Genomic DNA, 17,470 nt, shown 5'->3' with positions numbered 1-17,470 from the left:
TTTCACACGTCGCAGCCTCGGAGCTGCCAGGTCTGGCTCTCTGGGCCTGGCTACAGGCCTAGCTAGCAGCTTGTAGCACCTGACGCTGGGCTCTCACCCTGCTTTTTCTTTGCTTTGGGGTGCAGAGAGTTTTGAAAGATAATGGAACAGAAGTCCGTACAGTGGGTCAGACGGCTAACCATTAACAAGTACAACAAAACGCAGCACAGCAAAGTGCGTTGCTAAAGAGAGGTAGACATGACAGGAGCAAACATGAGCATGCTTCCCACTCAGGTCTGCCACCAATAATTGATAACAGCCTCGTCTGCTGTCCATCAAATACTCATCAATAGATATGTGCTGATAGAAATACAAACATCATATTTTAATCACGTGTACAGCTGTGCAGGTGTGCTGGACACAGAACACTCTATGTACTCTTCACTGTATCTTTGCTCAGACACAAGCTACGCACTGTGACACCATGAAAACAAAGACTTGTGAAACTTACATCTCACAAAGAACACAAGAGTTCGTCTTATCATGCAGGATTACTCAAATAAGGATTCTGCTATTGATATAAAATCCACACATAAACAGCTTCAATGATCGGTAGAGAAAGAACATCCACAGCCCAGTGCCTGTATTTAAAACATGGGGGGGGGGGGGGGGGGGGGGGGGGAACCCTGTCTGAGGACCCTTCAGCAGCACATCTGGCTGTTAGGACTATGCAACCTGTGACATTTTAAATGCAGAACAATCTCTCTGAGCACTAGGACAACCTGCTGCACCGACTGCAATTAAAACCCACATAGAGTGGACAGAAGTGTGGTGGTGGACCACCATTATCCTTTTGTTTCAAGTGCATACCGCTTACATTGAGTTATCTAACATTTTCTTAAAATTAGGTTACGTAACTGATTTAACAATTAGTAGAATTTAAAAAAAAAATGTGTTCTCTGTTGTTAGCTTTGGACTGCAAAAGTCCACAGCCAGCCACTTGAGGCTACACTCAAAAAATAATAGAACCACAAAAAGCGAGTCTGCTATCCTTCCAAAAATCACAATAAATCTTTAATGAGATTATACTCTGCTCCCTCCTGATATTCTCCCCAAATAGGCCTGCTGGCACAAAAACAGCAGTTTTACAATGTTGGGACCAATAATGGTTGTAAGGGCTTTCATAAAAGCACTTCTTCACACATTAAAAAGCTTGTATTTTTCTTGGACATGAGATATTACTTTAATGGGATCTGATTGAAGCTTTTTGACGGCTCATAACATACAAAGTTAAAGATTTTAAAGTTTTCACATTCTTGAATAAAAGGTTCTTTCAGATAACTTCACATATTACAGCCAAAAGAATCCATTAGACTCTATTGGGAATGTTAAAGTGCTACAAATTTATTTTTATGACTCCACAGACTTTTTCTATAATGTATGAAACCCCAGTGAAGAGAAAACTGCAAGACTTTGAGTGAATTTTACCTTATCTCCGTATAAATAACACAAGAGTCTTTTATCCTGCCATTACACTTGTTGAAACTAGTGAGGTGAAATTAGCTCCCACATATTGTCACTATGAATAAAGTTTTATTCAAATATTCCTGGATCAGGAAATGAAACTTTGCAGGGGGCAGACACTAAATTAATGGTGGGTATGTGCCAAAGAGATTGCCTGCTTTCTCTCTCTCTCTTTTTTCTCACAGAGACGCACAACAAACCCCTTCTGTCACTCAAACAAGCTGCTGCTATAAGTTGTGTGTTAATTAAACCTTTGTCAGCAGAGGCTGGAGAGTATTAGCTCCTATTATCTGACTCTGCACCCTGCTGTCTCCAATCATGCCCTAAATGCATACACAGACACATTAAATAGACGTATATACAGCACATGCTCGAGTTACATACTGCCAGGACGAGCCGGCCGGGTGCCTGACAACCAGAGCGATGGAGCAGACGTGAGGGAGGGAGGAAAAAAAGGTACCCTAGTGTGTTAGTTTTCTGCCAGGGAGTCCCTATTGACCTGTTAAACCTTTGTGACTGGAACAAATGCAAATGGCGCTGACTTGTTCACACAAAATACTAAAGGCCCATTCAAATGAGGCCCCGGGCCACAATGCAGCGGTGGCCGTGTGCTCTGTGGAGGCAGGGCAGCCCCCAGTCTGAGAGGGAGGGTGAGAGAGAGAGAGAGACGGGGAGAGAGAGTTTCTTTAGCAGTTGCGCAGTTTATTCTGATTGTTTGTTGGAGAGTAACCATTTACTCTCATTACTTCTCCTTCCTGAGCACAGACACATGCACAAGGTAAAGTTTCTCTACACCTCTGTTGTGCTCTTACCAAACTGCATATGTTACACTGCCAGAACTCTACCCCATAATTACCTTCTACGTAATACTATGTAATTGGACGCCAGTGGACCTGAACTTCTCCTGTTATCAAGCGTTACACCGGTCATGCTTGCAATCAGACACTGCTTAATCCACCTTGGGCTTCCTAAATGTGTGTCACTGTGACTAATATCATATCCTCATTTTTAATTCTGGGTACAGGATATGAAACGATGAGAGAGAATAAAGGGGGATTGGTTATCAAGTTATGAACTCAGGAAAAATAAATGAAAAAATCCTAATGAAGACAGCCCTCTATGATTAATGATTCTGCACAAAGGAAACAAATCAACCCCTCACAGATAACCAGTTCTGTTGTGTGGTATAACAGTACAGTACAACACATTAGGTCTTTGGTAGTCATGAAGTGCTTTCTTCTTCCCTCTACCCACAAAATGAGAGATTGGTAGAATCTGGAGGATGGCTCTGACCACCACATCTGGATAACACCTGATCTGAGGCATGCTGCCTACTGGACCTCCACTAAACAGAATCTATCAAATGAAGCGTTTAATTCAAAGTAGACATGAGGTGGGAGCTAAAACAACAACCAGAAATAACTTGAAATGTCCTGAATTCAAAAAAACGTTCAGCTTAGTTTGTTCATGATAATAATTTCATGAGGGAAAAATGTTAGAAAATGGTGTCATTCATTATCAAGCATTGGCAGATGAGCTATTTGGACCGTATAGGCTGATTAAATTAAATTAAATTTGAGTTTATTTGATTAGGACAATGCACATTAATCAACATTTCAACAGTATGCCTCAATGTAAATATGCCGGGATTAGAACAAAAGCTACATTTCATCTGTAGTCCTAAGGCAGGTACTCACATAAATCATAAAACAACAAGTTTTAAAACTACAGGATGTCACAAGACAGTTAACAGGACACTACATGAACTGACTTACAGATAGATTTTACATACAAAACGTTTATGACATTATAAAAACAGGATGGAAGGTGAGGACAAAGCCCCCGGGAACAGGCATCAAGTGATAAAACAGATTATTCATGAGTACATGACTGGTTTGTTTTTAATGTTTAACTTTTTCTTTAAAGGTACAGTAGTTCTCAAGCTCCCTAATGTGAGCTGGTAGTTTATTCCAGGACTGTGTGCCTCTGACAGACTCTACCATTTGGCTGAATTTGGTTTGTCGTCTCGGTCCATCACAGTCCTCTCTAGTTTGTGCTCTAGTATTTATCATATTGTAGGTTTTTTTTTATTATAAATTTGAACAATGATGGAGGGGCATGCCCATTTAAAATTTGAAAACAAGACAGAGTCAGTGTAGATTTGAAAATATTATACTTCCTGACTATATTGCAATAATGGAAGTTGAGATGTTGGTTCAGTAATGGATGAAAAATGATGCATACAATATTCTTAAAGGTATTAGTTTATGTAATTCCTTTTACAAACATGTACTGAGTATGGCCTGAAAAATGTACTTACAAAAAAATTTAAGTTGTGCTTATTTCTAATCCACAAAATATTCTGTATAGTATGCAAGTTATTTGACAGTTTGTAATAGTCCTGTACATCTTAATTTATTGCATTTTGGACGGGTGTAAGGTGCTGTACCAATACCAAGAATCTGGCCTTGCCATACATATCAAGAACAGATAATTATGAATGTTTGTGTTTTGTTGCTAAAGGAAAGTTTTTTAAAAGGTACCAGACTCTACCATTTGGCTGAATTTGTTTTTTGTCTTGGTTCATCACAGTCCCCTCTAGTTTGTGCTCTCGTATTTATCATATTGTGTTTTTTTTTATAAATTTGAGCAATGATGGAGGGGCAAGCCCATTTAAAACTTTAAATACAAGACAGATGTAAGTGTAGGTTTGAAAATGTTCAATGTTTAAATATTATACTTCCTGACTATATTGCAATAATTGAAGTTAAGAGGTTTTGATGGTCTTCTTAAAGAGAGACTTGATGGGTTGTAAAGTCATGGGTTTCTTTTGTCATGTCCTAATTATCCTGCTCTTTCAGATCTAACTACTCCCACCTACCAGCAGTAGACTGTGTGACACCATCTAGCCTTGCACTTGTGCTTCTGCCACAGCATTCAAGTTGTTTTCTGAGCCAGTCTGGGTTTTGGCTCTTATGACCCCAAGAAAGCCTTGTGGAAACTTGCTCTATAGCCTGACACCCAACCAGATAAGTTGACCTTAACTTCTGTGCCTAACTGGCTTTGCTATGGGGTGAATTAACTTAGCCTTTACAGGGAAATACAGGTATGGACCATGCCAACTCTGAAACTCCACTTAAAAACAGGCTGCACAGGCTAATGGTCACTTCATCACACAAACATCATGGTAATTAAATTCTGAGCATATCCATACATTAATAGGCAGCTCTCTCCTCTCTGGCACCACCTTTCCATCCCTCCTGATCAACCTGCTCCAAGCTCAGACTCTACTGATTGAGATGTTCGCCTGCTCACTCAGCTTGTGAGGCAGCCACTGTCGGCTCCAGCTTCCCAGAGATCCTGTGTGGCTTCCATCATCAGAGGAGTGGGAGAGCCAAGGATTGGACTTTGCCTGACAGGGGTAGACGAGTCAACTGCATACTCTTCAGTAAAGAGGTTAACCAACAAGCTTAAGAGGTTTTTAAACCACGAGGAGAGGCAGCTTGTGGTCTGTTAAATCCAAGTCAAGGTGAAAGTCAAGTGGTTGTCTACGCCATTGGTGTCAGAACTGTCGCTGCAAAAAAGAAAAGTGGGATGTCTCTTCTTTTGTTTGATATATAACAGAATGTCTGATCTCATCAAACAGGTGTTTTCTGTCCAAGAGCTTCACCAAGACTTGGACAGAATCATTGTTCCCATCATTCTCATCAGTCAGCCAGACAATCGTCTCCAGGAGCGGAGGAGGGAGGATAACAAGTCTTCCAGCTGTCAAAGCCATGTACAGTCACCATCCTGCACATGGCTTTACCTACCTCTCCTTTACCTTCAGCAGCAGGCACCCTAATTCACTCTTGAGCCGATGCTCAAGGAGACTGTCATGGCTAAGCTGCTGTCAGGCTCACCTACAGTTCCCTGATCCACCTTTGAGGAACACCCCCTTTGAGGAACACCCCCTTTGAATGATGGCTCATGGAACTATCCCTGTCCGTCTGGGCTTGGCTGGTAATGAGCATAAAGCAAGCTCTTTAGCCTGATGAGAGCACCTCAGTCAGTGGCTCTTCAGAGAAAATCCACACTCTAACAGTCTTGTAGAATTACTTTCTTTTACACTCTTCACTGTCATGCCATTTTGGTTGGTCCTTCCCTGTGCTGTGCTCACCAAGTTTCGAGGACTCTCTGGAGTTTCTTTCAAATATCTGGATAAGGCAGAAATCTAAAATAAAACCCATCCACTTCTCTTCCTCCGTCTCACACCCAACACCTCAACGTGGGCATTTTTCCATCAAAGGGCCAGCTTTATTTCCTGCCTCTGAACCTCAAGCAAAAAAAAAGTACACCAGTGCCTCCTTGGGAACAAGAATTATCCTTCCCCTTGCCACCATCAAGTGCAGTCCTCGCCCCGTCAACAAAAAAAAACTCTGTCTCTGCATGAACAACCAGGGTTTTCACATCAAAGTCAAAATCAGGTACCCAGTCAGTTCTTCTGCTCTTTATTCACTACTCTGCCCATGCTTATCTTTTGGTCATATTAGGGGGTGAGAGTGGCAGACTGTCTTCAGACTGGTGTTGTTTTCATATCAAACCAAATGTCCTGCAGTCAAGACCATTCAAGAAAAACTCCAACACATGCTGACCAAGTGTAGGTTTTGTATGAAGGGCTCTGATTTACCAAGCAGGAACATGTGTAATATGTGTTACCAAAAGGAGGAAGACAACTGTTGTGGACCAACCACAAGAATAACTCAGCAAAGCTAAGCATCTGGATCACTGCCAGGTCAGGTGTACTTCATTTTGAAGCATCTTTGCTCTTTTCAGCTACTCATGTTCCAAGACAAACAAAGATAGGAGAGTCATTCTGCAACGCCCATTATAAGGACACTTCAGCTGAGCCGGTGGTGATCCTCATAGTCATCTATTCAAAGCAGTCTCCTGTGGAATTAAGTACGAAACATAAGTAGACACTATCTTTACATTGAACCCACAGTGGTGGTAGGGGTGAGTATTGGCAAGAGCCTCACGATATGATACTATCACGATACTTGGGTCACCATACGATACCATTACGAGATATCACGATAACACAATATTGTGATATATTGCGATATTCTACAGTTAACTCAGAAAAAAATAGAGATGGTGTAATATGTAAATCACACAATATTACTCAAAATCTAAAGGACATATGGACATCATTATTTGTGCATTATTATTTATTTATTTTTATTGTCTGATACAGTATTTTTCTTCTCTGTTTGTTGTTTTGTCTATTTGTCTGTTTGTTTTTTATTATTTTTCATGACGGTCAAACAGCATTTATTTTTTTGCACTCTTTGGCCCGGCACTATTTGGTCCTGTATGTTGTGGATATGTGCTGTTGAAAATTTAAAATCCAATAAAACTTAAGTCAAAAAAAAAAAAAAAAATCTAAAAGGACAAATAAAGTCAAAATTATTTGATTGAAAACAACTTTTCCACTTTATTGTTTTTGAAATACTGAAGTCGTATTTTAGTTCCAACTCGGCTAAAATATGGATTTTTATTTTTACAAAAAATCAATATTAAGAGTTGAAATATCACTATTATATCAGAGGTCAAACTATCACGATATATTGCTGTATCAATACTTTTTCACACCTCTAATTGGTGGTCCTGCTCGTCATCCACGCTGGTCCCACATTTCCTGACACTTTGTTACTGTGTTTCCTGGTGACCAAGGCACCATTAATTCTAGTTCTCATTTCCTTCCTCTTCCAAAGTTATCCACAGACGTCTAAGCTGTTTCTACAGCATGTTTCCCCGAGACATCACCTCTCGCTGAGGACCTCAACTCATCTCTCAATTCCGAAAATAATTGTAAAAAATCCGTCTCTAAATCGCCATCAACAACTTAATTTCATCCACAATCCAATGAGAAAACAACACGAGTGAACCAATTCAGCTCCTATAAGTATCCCTGTGTTAATACTCCGCCCATCAACTGATACTCTTCCCTTAACAGGAGAGGGAGGCCAGCGTGTCCTCAGTCTTAGCCTTTGTACATCGCCCCTCATTACTTTGTGGGACAGAGGTCTGGCCAGATACATGGCTACATGTAACCTACTTCTGAGAATAAAGTCCAGGAAATTGGCTCTTTGCTTTGCTGGCCCCTTTGTCATCTCCAAAGGGATCAATCCAGCTTTTGTCTGTCCTCAAATGTCCTTGTCTGTTGGATCCACACTCGGATCGGGAGTATGAGGGGAAAGGAGCCCACTGTGTTGTTTCCATTGTTGTTTTAGTTTCTACCAATTCTACCTGTCCTGCAATAAGGCCAAGCACTCCCCATGACCTTGTCCACATGCCTCCACACACTTGCGAACCACTTCCATTTTAGCCAAGTTGCATATTAAGGTCCATTTCCACTTACTGTCAGTCAGTTCTTCTATTGCTCTTCTCTGCCCTTAGCTCTAAATGTTGATCCCCTCTTGGGTAATTTGCCTCTCCCTTGTTCTTCCCATCTCCTCCTGCCTGGTGTTGACTTCTGACTGACTTACAGTGAAATGCATCTGGTAACAGGACTTCAGTGAAACTACAGACAGAGTTGCTTTCACACAAGCAAAGTCAAAGAACTCTGATATCAATTTTTTATTGAAAATTGTTGTTTTGACATTTTTTATATTAAGCTGAGCTATGTTCCAACTTAATTTTTATTATCAGTCTTAAAAAAAATCAAGCTGATCCAGTGTCCTGCGGTGGGTATGTCTGACCGGCTGTAACTGGACTGACACCTACAGATGTCACACGTGATCTATAGCTAGTTGGGAAAGGGAAGGAAAAAAGAGGAGAAAGGAGGGCCAGGTGGATGACCGACCACATTTTGGTCAAACAACTTCACCAGTTTTTCATAGTTTATTAGATTGAATACCTTAGGGACTCACTTTGACATGAATAAAAGGCTCAGTGCAATGAAGGGACCCATTTAGATTTGATCCCTTAAAATCCCAAGAAAACGACATAGGTGAAGGCTTGCTTAGCAAATAAATAAATTAAAAATAAGAAAAATAGAAACTCCTCCATCTCACTTCATCAGTGAAAAGCAAATTCCGCTGCCAAGTATTGTTCAAAACCACACCCCACCCTATCCCACTGAAGCTGTTAATGTTTCCAAATAAACTAAAAATGTTCAGAATTATGGGAAAATCATTTTAATTGATGAGAGGGCGACGTGTCCAGATCTTTAAACTCTTATATAACACAAGTATTAAACACTGTGGCTTCTGTCAAGCCTTTCACAGGGAATGGAGTGTGTCAGTGACACTGTCTTTCATGTAGAAGAGGGTTATTATTTAACATTATGGACACTGTGCAGATTTAAGGACATCTGGTTTTGGAGCTACTGCTGTGAACTTTTAGCTTTTTTAGCTAACTTTTAAAATATATTTAAGAATTAATTTTACACTACGACACATGTAAACTACTTCTGGGCGCAGCCTTGGCCTCCTGGTTAAGTTGTGCACCCATGTAGGGGGCGACCCGGGTTTGAATCCAGCCTGTGGCTCCATTCCCGCACGCCATTCCCCCACTCTTTCCTACACTATCCACTGTCCTCACCCTCTATCAATAAAGGTGTCAAAGCCCCAAAAATATAACTTTAAAAAAATGAAAAAAAGTAAACTACTTCTATCCAGTCTGGGCACATTAATTTTCTCTTTAGAAGCCATGCTTTTATTTTTTTTAATTTCAGTGTTTATACCCTGAAAGCTGTTCTTAATAAGAAAAAAACTCAGTCACAGCTCAATTCAATCAAAATCACATTCATGTCTAAAGCATAAAGGAGTTATGAGGAACAAAAACATAAATTTGTCAGGATGTATTCTGTAACTTAAATGAAACCACCTTGTTTCGTCCCAGAGGGTTCACAAAGAATTCCACTTTTAAAAAACTTTCCCTCATAATGAGACAAAAGGCAAGGCCCCTGAACAAGTCTGTTGTCAGGGTGTTGCTGGCTCGTCACTGTAATCTGCGTCACTGTTTACAGTCAGTTAAAAATATATTCGGCTTCATTGAATGTTTGACGGCAACTGTCAATTTGAGCAAACATTTTTTTTTGTGTGTTGTAATCTTATTTTCACAAGAAGTGGGGAAGTGAGGTTTGTAATTAGGTTTAAAGATGTCATTATGAAAAAAAAAAAGATGCATCGCTGATAGAGAGCATGATTTCAGATGGGACACATCACATGGTTTATAACAAACATATCGTCATCCTATTAAAATAATGACCTACGTCATTTTTTGATGAAAAATGAGTTTTTGGCCTAAATCATCTCTTGATGATTCTGGCCACCTCTGGTAAAATCATCTTAATCCTTAGTTGAAAGGATTATGCTCTTTATGCCCTATAGGACAATGACCTATGTCAAGAGGGTGACTTAGGCCATTTTATTCTTCTCCTAAGTCAATTTTTTTTATTCTTTAGGATAAAATGTCTGACTTGGGCAATTTCACAAGCTTTCATGATGGCAGAAGAAGCTCTACACATAATTCTTGCTCTGCCAATCAAAGAGAGTAAGTTCCAGGACCTTCAATCCATGAAACATGTGATCACCGTCGAGTGTCATCACTTCTTTGACAATTTGCCACGTAGTTAGGCAAATCAAGATGACTGAGAGTGAAAATTCAGGGGATAAACTGAATAGTACTGGGATAGGTACAAAAACCCAGCAAAGAGCTGGACATGTGAGGAGAGGGACATGCCTCCTCAGCGTTTGATTGACCTGACATTTGTTCAATTTAAGTTAGAGTTTTTTACGTTTTGAGTTTGCTTTATGGAATTAAAGGACAGTTAATAGTCAGGTTTCAAAAAGTTGTCAAAACTAGATTTGGAAATGGGTTAAGTTCAATAAAAACCCAGCAAAGAAGACCTGGAGAAGTGAGGAAAGGGACTGCCTCCTGACCAATTTGATTTACCTGACATTTTATTAATTTAACTCAGGGTAATTTCAGTTTTGAGTTTGCACAATGGAATGAAAGGGCAGTTTAAGCCAGGTTTAAAGTTGCCTAAGTCACACTAGAATGTTTGAAAATTGGCCTAAGTCACTTTATTCTTTAATGTTAATTGACACACAATGTTCTATGTATGTCAACAGTCATCCACTGTCCAGGCCTTTTTGATTGAAATGATTAATACATATCATTTGCTCTGCATTTGGTAAGGTTTTTTGTGTTTTCCCAAAAACTTAAAAAAAAAATGACGTCGGCCATTATCTTAATAGGGTGACAAAATGAAAAATTATGTTGGCAACTTTAACAGTTTATGTTCTGTTTTCTGACATTTTTGTCTTATTGTATTTACCACTATGTTCTTCTTCACAGACTGAAGGACCGTTTGTGTGTGTGTCAATGTGCTCACCTGATCTGCAGCAACTCAGGCCCTGTGCTCCCACATCTCCTCGTGTCCTCGCTTGCCCTGCACCAAAAACACAAGACCGAGAGAGAGGTTCAAATTACGAATACAAGTGTGCAACGTCATCACCGTCGTTTCGTTCAGCACAGTGAAAAACAATCAAAATCGGTGATGAGGCATTCGGTCGAATGATTTGTTGCATGTCGTTTCACAGTGTTCTAGTACACGCTGAGCACAGTACATCCTTAGTGGAACATTTCTGCTGTCACATGTCAGCGCTGCTGGTCAGAGCACCAGATGGTTTTTATTCATTTTTATATTCAACCAACGGACTTTTTTTTGCATTACAATACTTTCATAAATCCTATTTACAACATATTTATATGACGATTAATAATTTTCCTACATGAATAAAATCAAAGACTCTTTTTAAATTAAGAACATTAATCAGGCGAATCAATAAGGAAGATTTACATAAACATAAACAGACAGGTGAGATATTTTTTTAATTTGAGATAACTGATTTATAAAGTAACATTTCAATATTACAATAACAAATCACTTCACTGAATCTTTTTCTGGTTGTTAGGAAAGTCAAACATAATCCCGTTTTTTGAGGTCTGTTGGTCCTGCTGCTACACTGACAGTAAAATATATTTACAGTCAGCGGTGAGGGATAGGTCACTGCATTATTCCATGAACAGCACCGGTCATTAAAAAACAGACAATATTTAAAATGTTCCCTGAAAAAAAGAGTATTTCTGTGGTGATGCAGCAGCCTCGTCTCCTACTACACTGCAGCTCAGCCCTGCAGACGTACAAACACAACAGTTTACGATTCTGCAAGCACATGAGAGAGGCTGAGGAGGGGGCTCTGCCAGAATATCTCTTCTTATTTATTTCCTTAAAATCCATTTCTACTGCGATACATAAAGAAAACCTATAATGACATACAGGATGAACACGGAGGGTGAAGGACGTGTTGTGACGACATTTCTCAGACATGTACTCATGTCTCCCAACACTATAGGTCCCTCCGTAAAAATCAATGACCTTCATATTGAATACATTTTACATTTATGATCATACATGAATACAGCTGGCATGATATCCCTGTGTTATATATAAAGAACCAATCTTGTTTTTTGCCATTTTTTTTCTGGAAACATAGTTAAATATTGAAGCTATTTACCTATTTATCTTTCACCACCAGGTTTATCAGTTATTTTCAGCTCTTTTTCTTTCCATACAATCTATGGTTATACAAGGGGCTTCACAATCCCTCACAGCGCCTCAACACTGGCCTAAATAATGCCAGTGGTGCAGTTTCATGTGGGTGTTTTATGTTTTGTAGCCCCCTAAGTACCTAAAGCAGGCATCCACTTTTTGCTGTGGGTATGTTAAAAGTGAACCGGAAGAACCTGCACTACTCCCCATAGAGCTTTGGTTCATTTGCTTTTCGTCTTTCCTTTCCTCTTATCCCCCCCCCTCCCTCCCCATCTTCTCACAGGACTCGTGAACTCTCCATAAACCCGCCGATTCCCCCCAGAACACTGCTGTCTATCCAACATCAGAGGAACTAGGAATAAAACAAAGGAGTGAGAGAAAAAGGCTGAAACAGACAATAAGGTAAAGAGAATGAAGAGACAGAAAGGCAGGGAATGAGACTGAGAGAGAGAAAGAGAGGGAGAGAGAGAAGAGGACCAGATTGCAGAGGGGTTGAATCAATGCAGTGGCCTGGTCCTTTTTTTCCCTCCCCTTCTCTTTTTTTCATTTTTTTTTCTCTCTCTCTCTCTCTCTCTCTCTCTCAAATGATTCACAGTGGAAAGAAAGGGCCTTTTCCTTGTCCTCAGTTGAACTCCACATCAGCTTCCTGTTAGAAAGGCAAGAAGGAAACACCCAGAGCAACGCGCGCGTGCGCACATGCACACACACTCACAAATACACACAGAGAAAGGCCTTCACTAGTGGATTCTTCGCTGCCAGAGAAATTAGGTCAAGCACTTAAATGCCCTGCACTGAGATGTGCAGAGATTTAAAACATGAAGTGTTTGGTGGGGACAGCAAAGGCATACTGGAGCAACAAACATGCACGCAGACAAGCGCTTGTTGCATTCAAAAATACACACTATCTACACACTGCACTGACAGTTCCTGGCTTGCCACATTATTAATAGCAATATAAAAAAAAACAGTGACTGACTCCCCGTGCTCCTAGTTTTGAAATACCATGGCTGTGAGGATTAGAACATGACAAGGTGGCGGAGACAGATCATAAAACAAACGATATGTTTAAAAATATGACTTAGAAAACCTCTTTGAATCCCTTATCAAGCACAAACTAAAGCACGACGTGCATGCATTCTGAAAATGCCAGATGACCTGATTAGGAAGTGACGGGACTCTCAGAGCATCACACAAATCTTAGGACAGGATGGGACAACACACCACATTGCAGTATGAAACGTGCACAGCAAAAAAAAAAAATCCCCTCGCCCGTCCCACCAACCCCACCACCTCCCACCCTCTGACCTGAAATGCCCTCAAAGACACAACACACCACATCACATTCACATCCAATCCACTATTCATAGAGAGGCTTGATTGAGCTCGGCCTGATCTCACCGTTTAGGGTTTCAATCAATTGCATGAGATATGAGTGAGCTGGAGGGAGAGTGGGAGGGAGGATGAAGCTGTTCAGAAAGCAAATGAGAGAAAATTTGGGCAAATCCAAGCCTCCTCTCAGCTCTATACCGGCCACTGCCAGAATGGCCCACTGTGGGGCTCTGAGCTACCGGGTGGCAGGCTAAATCAGATGATAATCACGCCAATTTTCCCTCTGCAGCCATGTGCTTTTCTCCTGTCCCACTGACTCACAGTGGAGAAATGAGACCGAGTTCATTGTCTGAGGGCCACCTGTGTTTCTGCTCCTACTCCTCACAGTCACAAAGGCGTTTTCCCGTTTTGTAACTGTACGCTGTTTCTAAAAATGCAATACTCGTGTTTTAATACATCCCATGACAGGGCATGTGTGCAAATGAGTGTTTCGGCAAAAGGTCATTCTGATCCTGTTCGTGTTTTGGCCTCTACCAGTTCTGTGTTCCTCTTTCTACTGAAAGAGTGAGGAAAGAGAGACGAGGAGGGGGGACAGAATAACTCAACGCTCTGTTTCTGTCAGTACACACAAACCTTTTCCGTAAGAATCTCAACCTCTTTACAATTTCGACTGACAAGCCGGTATGAGCACAATCTTACCCAGCCGGTCAGCCAGCCTGCAGCCAGCTCTAAAAGAAAACACAACACACACACGATAGACACACATGCCTGCAGAGAAAGAACATGCTCAGGTGTGCACAATGCCACAGATGCTATGAAGGACAAGCTACCTCTTAAGATTGTATTGATTAGAAATTCCAGATATGTGCTGTGAAGCTGTGGGTATTAGTTATCTTTGGCATGACGAACATCTGCGGTATGTCAACTCAAGATCGCTGACACAAACAAATAAAAGAGCGATGTGTTTGCGTGTGCTTTAAAGCAGGACACTTACAATTCAAATCCTGCATTTCTATGCGTGTCGTGTCAAAAACTATTTGATATTAATGCACATCAATATTGCGCAGATGATCCTACATGCACAGATGCTATTTTTTGCTGTGATTGCTCTAAAAAAACAGATGATTTTTTTGGGGGAAAATGTGCAGTCTTATTATTTATTAATCTATAGCCACAGGGAGAAAAGGTTTGGGATAAACAATGAACTCTGTATGAACCTAAGGACTCATTTGTTTGGCACACTTGCCGACAAATCTCAATGTCTTTCCCTGATGAATATGCAGCTACTGTCATGAGTGTTCAACCTCACAAATATCACAACATACATATGAACACATGCAAACCTGATTTCAAGTCCCAAAGGATTTTTTTATAGATATTTAACACACTTCACTCTTTACAAGAAGCTGGCTGCACACCTGAGAAACACACTAAAACCCACACAGGCCTTTTTAACCATTACAGATACATCCAGCCATGCTGAGTTGAGCTCCTCTCACATTTCAATGAATTAATTTCATCAAAAACTTGACTGAGGGAAGCCACAGTGACACATCACGGGAAACCGCACAGCTCTGCCATATGTTCTCATGTCTTACATACACTGATTCTCTGCAGGCTGACAGCACAGGAGATGAAGCGTCTTCTGATTAAAAGCACATTTAAGCTGAAATCCTATAAATTGCTCATTCCGTGAGTGCTGATGTTTCTGCTGGACTGACGTGATCTGCCCTGCTGCCTATCTTTGTTTTGCATCGGGGACAACAAAGGGAAAGATTATGCCTCACTGAAGCGAAACTAGGGCACGAAAAGGCGACCTCTTTTTGTGTATCGCAAGCCATAATAAACCGCCTTGCGACCATTTCATCTTCAAGGAAAGGCTGCAAATTCTTTTGATTTGTTTTGTTTGTTTTTTTACATTTGTGGCGACGTTTTTTAAAGCTGTGGCGTTGATACGCAGAACGCGCTTGTTTTTCGCACCCTGGAAACTTCCCCGAGGACAGTGGACCGATTCAGATATAACACTGTCAATACTCACTGAGCCAGTCTAGGAGAGATACTGCCTTCTGTTTCATGCTTTAAAAAAGGAGGCTACTTTTACGCTTTACATGACAACGAACAATGCTCCGTCATGTTGCGCACTTTACGCAAACCTCTTAAAAACAGGCCTAACACAGGGGAGAGGATTTAAAACTGCGCACTAACCTGTCTCAAGTTCAAGTTATGTGGTGTGTTCCTCCCGTGTCCAACAACCAGGTCCGCCGGCTTTCTGTTTGTAGACGGTGGCTTCTTGTCCTCTATTATGTGTCTGCACCCAGCAGAATATAGCCTAAAAAGCACGAGGCGAGAGCACTTGAAGGTTGAGAAGTAGAAAAAGTCATCAAACTGAATGTGCTGGATGACTGTCTAGTCGAGTTGTGTTTACCCCCCCCCACCCCCCTCCTCTCTCTGCCTTTCACTCCGCCGCCTTCCAGCTCGGTTCAGCGGGGACACAGAGGCTGCTGACTGCGCTGTGCGCGTCCTGCGCCGCCGATGAACCAGATGCGTCAAGTTCAGCTGAGGTGAATCCCCGTTATACAAGCAGCCTCGGTGTGCAGCAGCTTGCACTATCGCGCTGATTATTTAATGTCTCCTGAAGGGAAAAAAGGGGGAAAGACACATCACACTGAAATATCTGCAAAAGCAGCCTGTGTTGAGATGATTATTAAGGGCTGCCTCACTCTCCCCCCTCCTGCTGCCCCCTCCGCAGATCTAAAATGCACTTTATGCTTTGTTGAACTAACATGATGTCAGTCTTGTGAAAAAAAAGAAAAAAAAAAGGTTTCATCCTGTCATTTACTTTACCTAAGACTGAAAAAAGCTAAAATAATCCATGCTGGATTATAAAATGAAGTTATGACATGGATAAAGGAAGAATACACATTTGTTTTCATGGATTTACAATATTACATGGAGTGCAGCATGAAAACATTCAAATCACAAAGTTAGCCTCAAGGAGAAACTTCGACGTATTTATTTTTGATTTTTTAAATTAATATACTGGTAAAACGTATTTTTGTGTGCCAACCCTTTAAATAGCAAGCTTGTCACATGGTGTAGCCAAAATTGTAAAGTAGGCTATAAAGTCTATATAGGAGTTAGTAAATGTTGTATTAAATAAACTAAACAAATTTAATAATGTGACATGAGGTACCTGGATTCGGTGGTCTATCCTCCAACAATGCTTAAAGACAGAAAAAACCTTTTTAATTATTTTCTCCTTATGCTAGCTAATGAAACAAACTCAAGCGTTTTAAAGCTGCATTTTTCACACCTGTTTGCCTGCTTTAATTAGTGAAATCAGGTTTGTCCCCCCCCTCACTGCAAGTCAATGAAGGTCTACTTACACAGTTAGACACCAGGTGACATGAAGACAAGCCCAGACTTGTTGAGTTCCCCGATGTGCCTCACAGACACTTTATTGATTAATCAGCTGTGGAAAGAGAGACAGGATAGAGCTGTTAAAGGACCAATCAAAATCCCACTCAAAAATGTGTTAAAATATATATACATATTCATATTAGACATGTGATCATTCAGGGCATCATTAAACCTGTGATGCTGTTTTTTATGAGATGTAATTCAGACAGATAACCAAAATCAATATTTAATAGAACATTTTTTGGTCCTAAATTTCTAATTATTGTATATGTTGAAAACACTGGGGGTGGAAATTACTCATTTGGTGTTCACCCTGAGGGATGGAGAGAATAAATAGAGATTTGAGCAGATTATTCTCCATCTGTGTGGTTTTATCTTTTTTTTTTAAATGTAGTCTCTTGATTAAATTAATTTAACCTTGAAAAGATAGATAGATAGATAGATAGATAGATAGATAGATAGATAGATAGATAGATAGATAGATAGATAGATAGATAGATAGTCTTTATTTTTAAAGATGGTAGAAATTAAAGCAGAGTTCAGTAAAGAGAAGTTAAACAAAGATTACAAATTTTAGCATTCTGCCTTTTTGAGGACGATGCTTTTAATGGA

At 40.4% G+C, this 17,470-nt stretch overlaps 2 long non-coding RNA genes across 4 annotated transcripts in view; both read right to left on the bottom strand.

Annotated features, from left to right (window-relative positions):
• LOC117805211 overlaps nt 1–15,852 on the bottom strand; it is a 34,561-nt gene extending 18,709 nt beyond the window's left edge. For all 3 annotated transcript variants that reach the window (XR_004629368.1, XR_004629369.1, XR_004629367.1), the window contains exons 1-2: nt 15,644–15,852; nt 10,889–10,945 (exon numbers count right to left, since the gene is read on the bottom strand). This is a non-coding gene — a long non-coding RNA (uncharacterized LOC117805211). The remainder of the gene's footprint in view (nt 1–10,888; nt 10,946–15,643) is intronic.
• Nucleotides 15,853–15,890: 38 nt separating this feature from the next.
• Nucleotides 15,891–17,075, bottom strand: LOC117805212. Its single transcript, XR_004629370.1, has 3 exons — nt 16,825–17,075; nt 16,632–16,661; nt 15,891–16,070 (listed from the first exon to the last, which is right to left on the bottom strand). It is a non-coding gene; the product is annotated as an uncharacterized LOC117805212 (long non-coding RNA).
• Nucleotides 17,076–17,470: the final 395 nt, after the last annotated feature.

The sequence above is a fragment of the Notolabrus celidotus genome, chromosome 21 (genome assembly GCF_009762535.1).
Source record: "Notolabrus celidotus isolate fNotCel1 chromosome 21, fNotCel1.pri, whole genome shotgun sequence".
NCBI lineage: Eukaryota > Metazoa > Chordata > Actinopteri > Labriformes > Labridae > Notolabrus > Notolabrus celidotus.
This window is presented reverse-complemented; position numbering and strand designations above follow the sequence as displayed.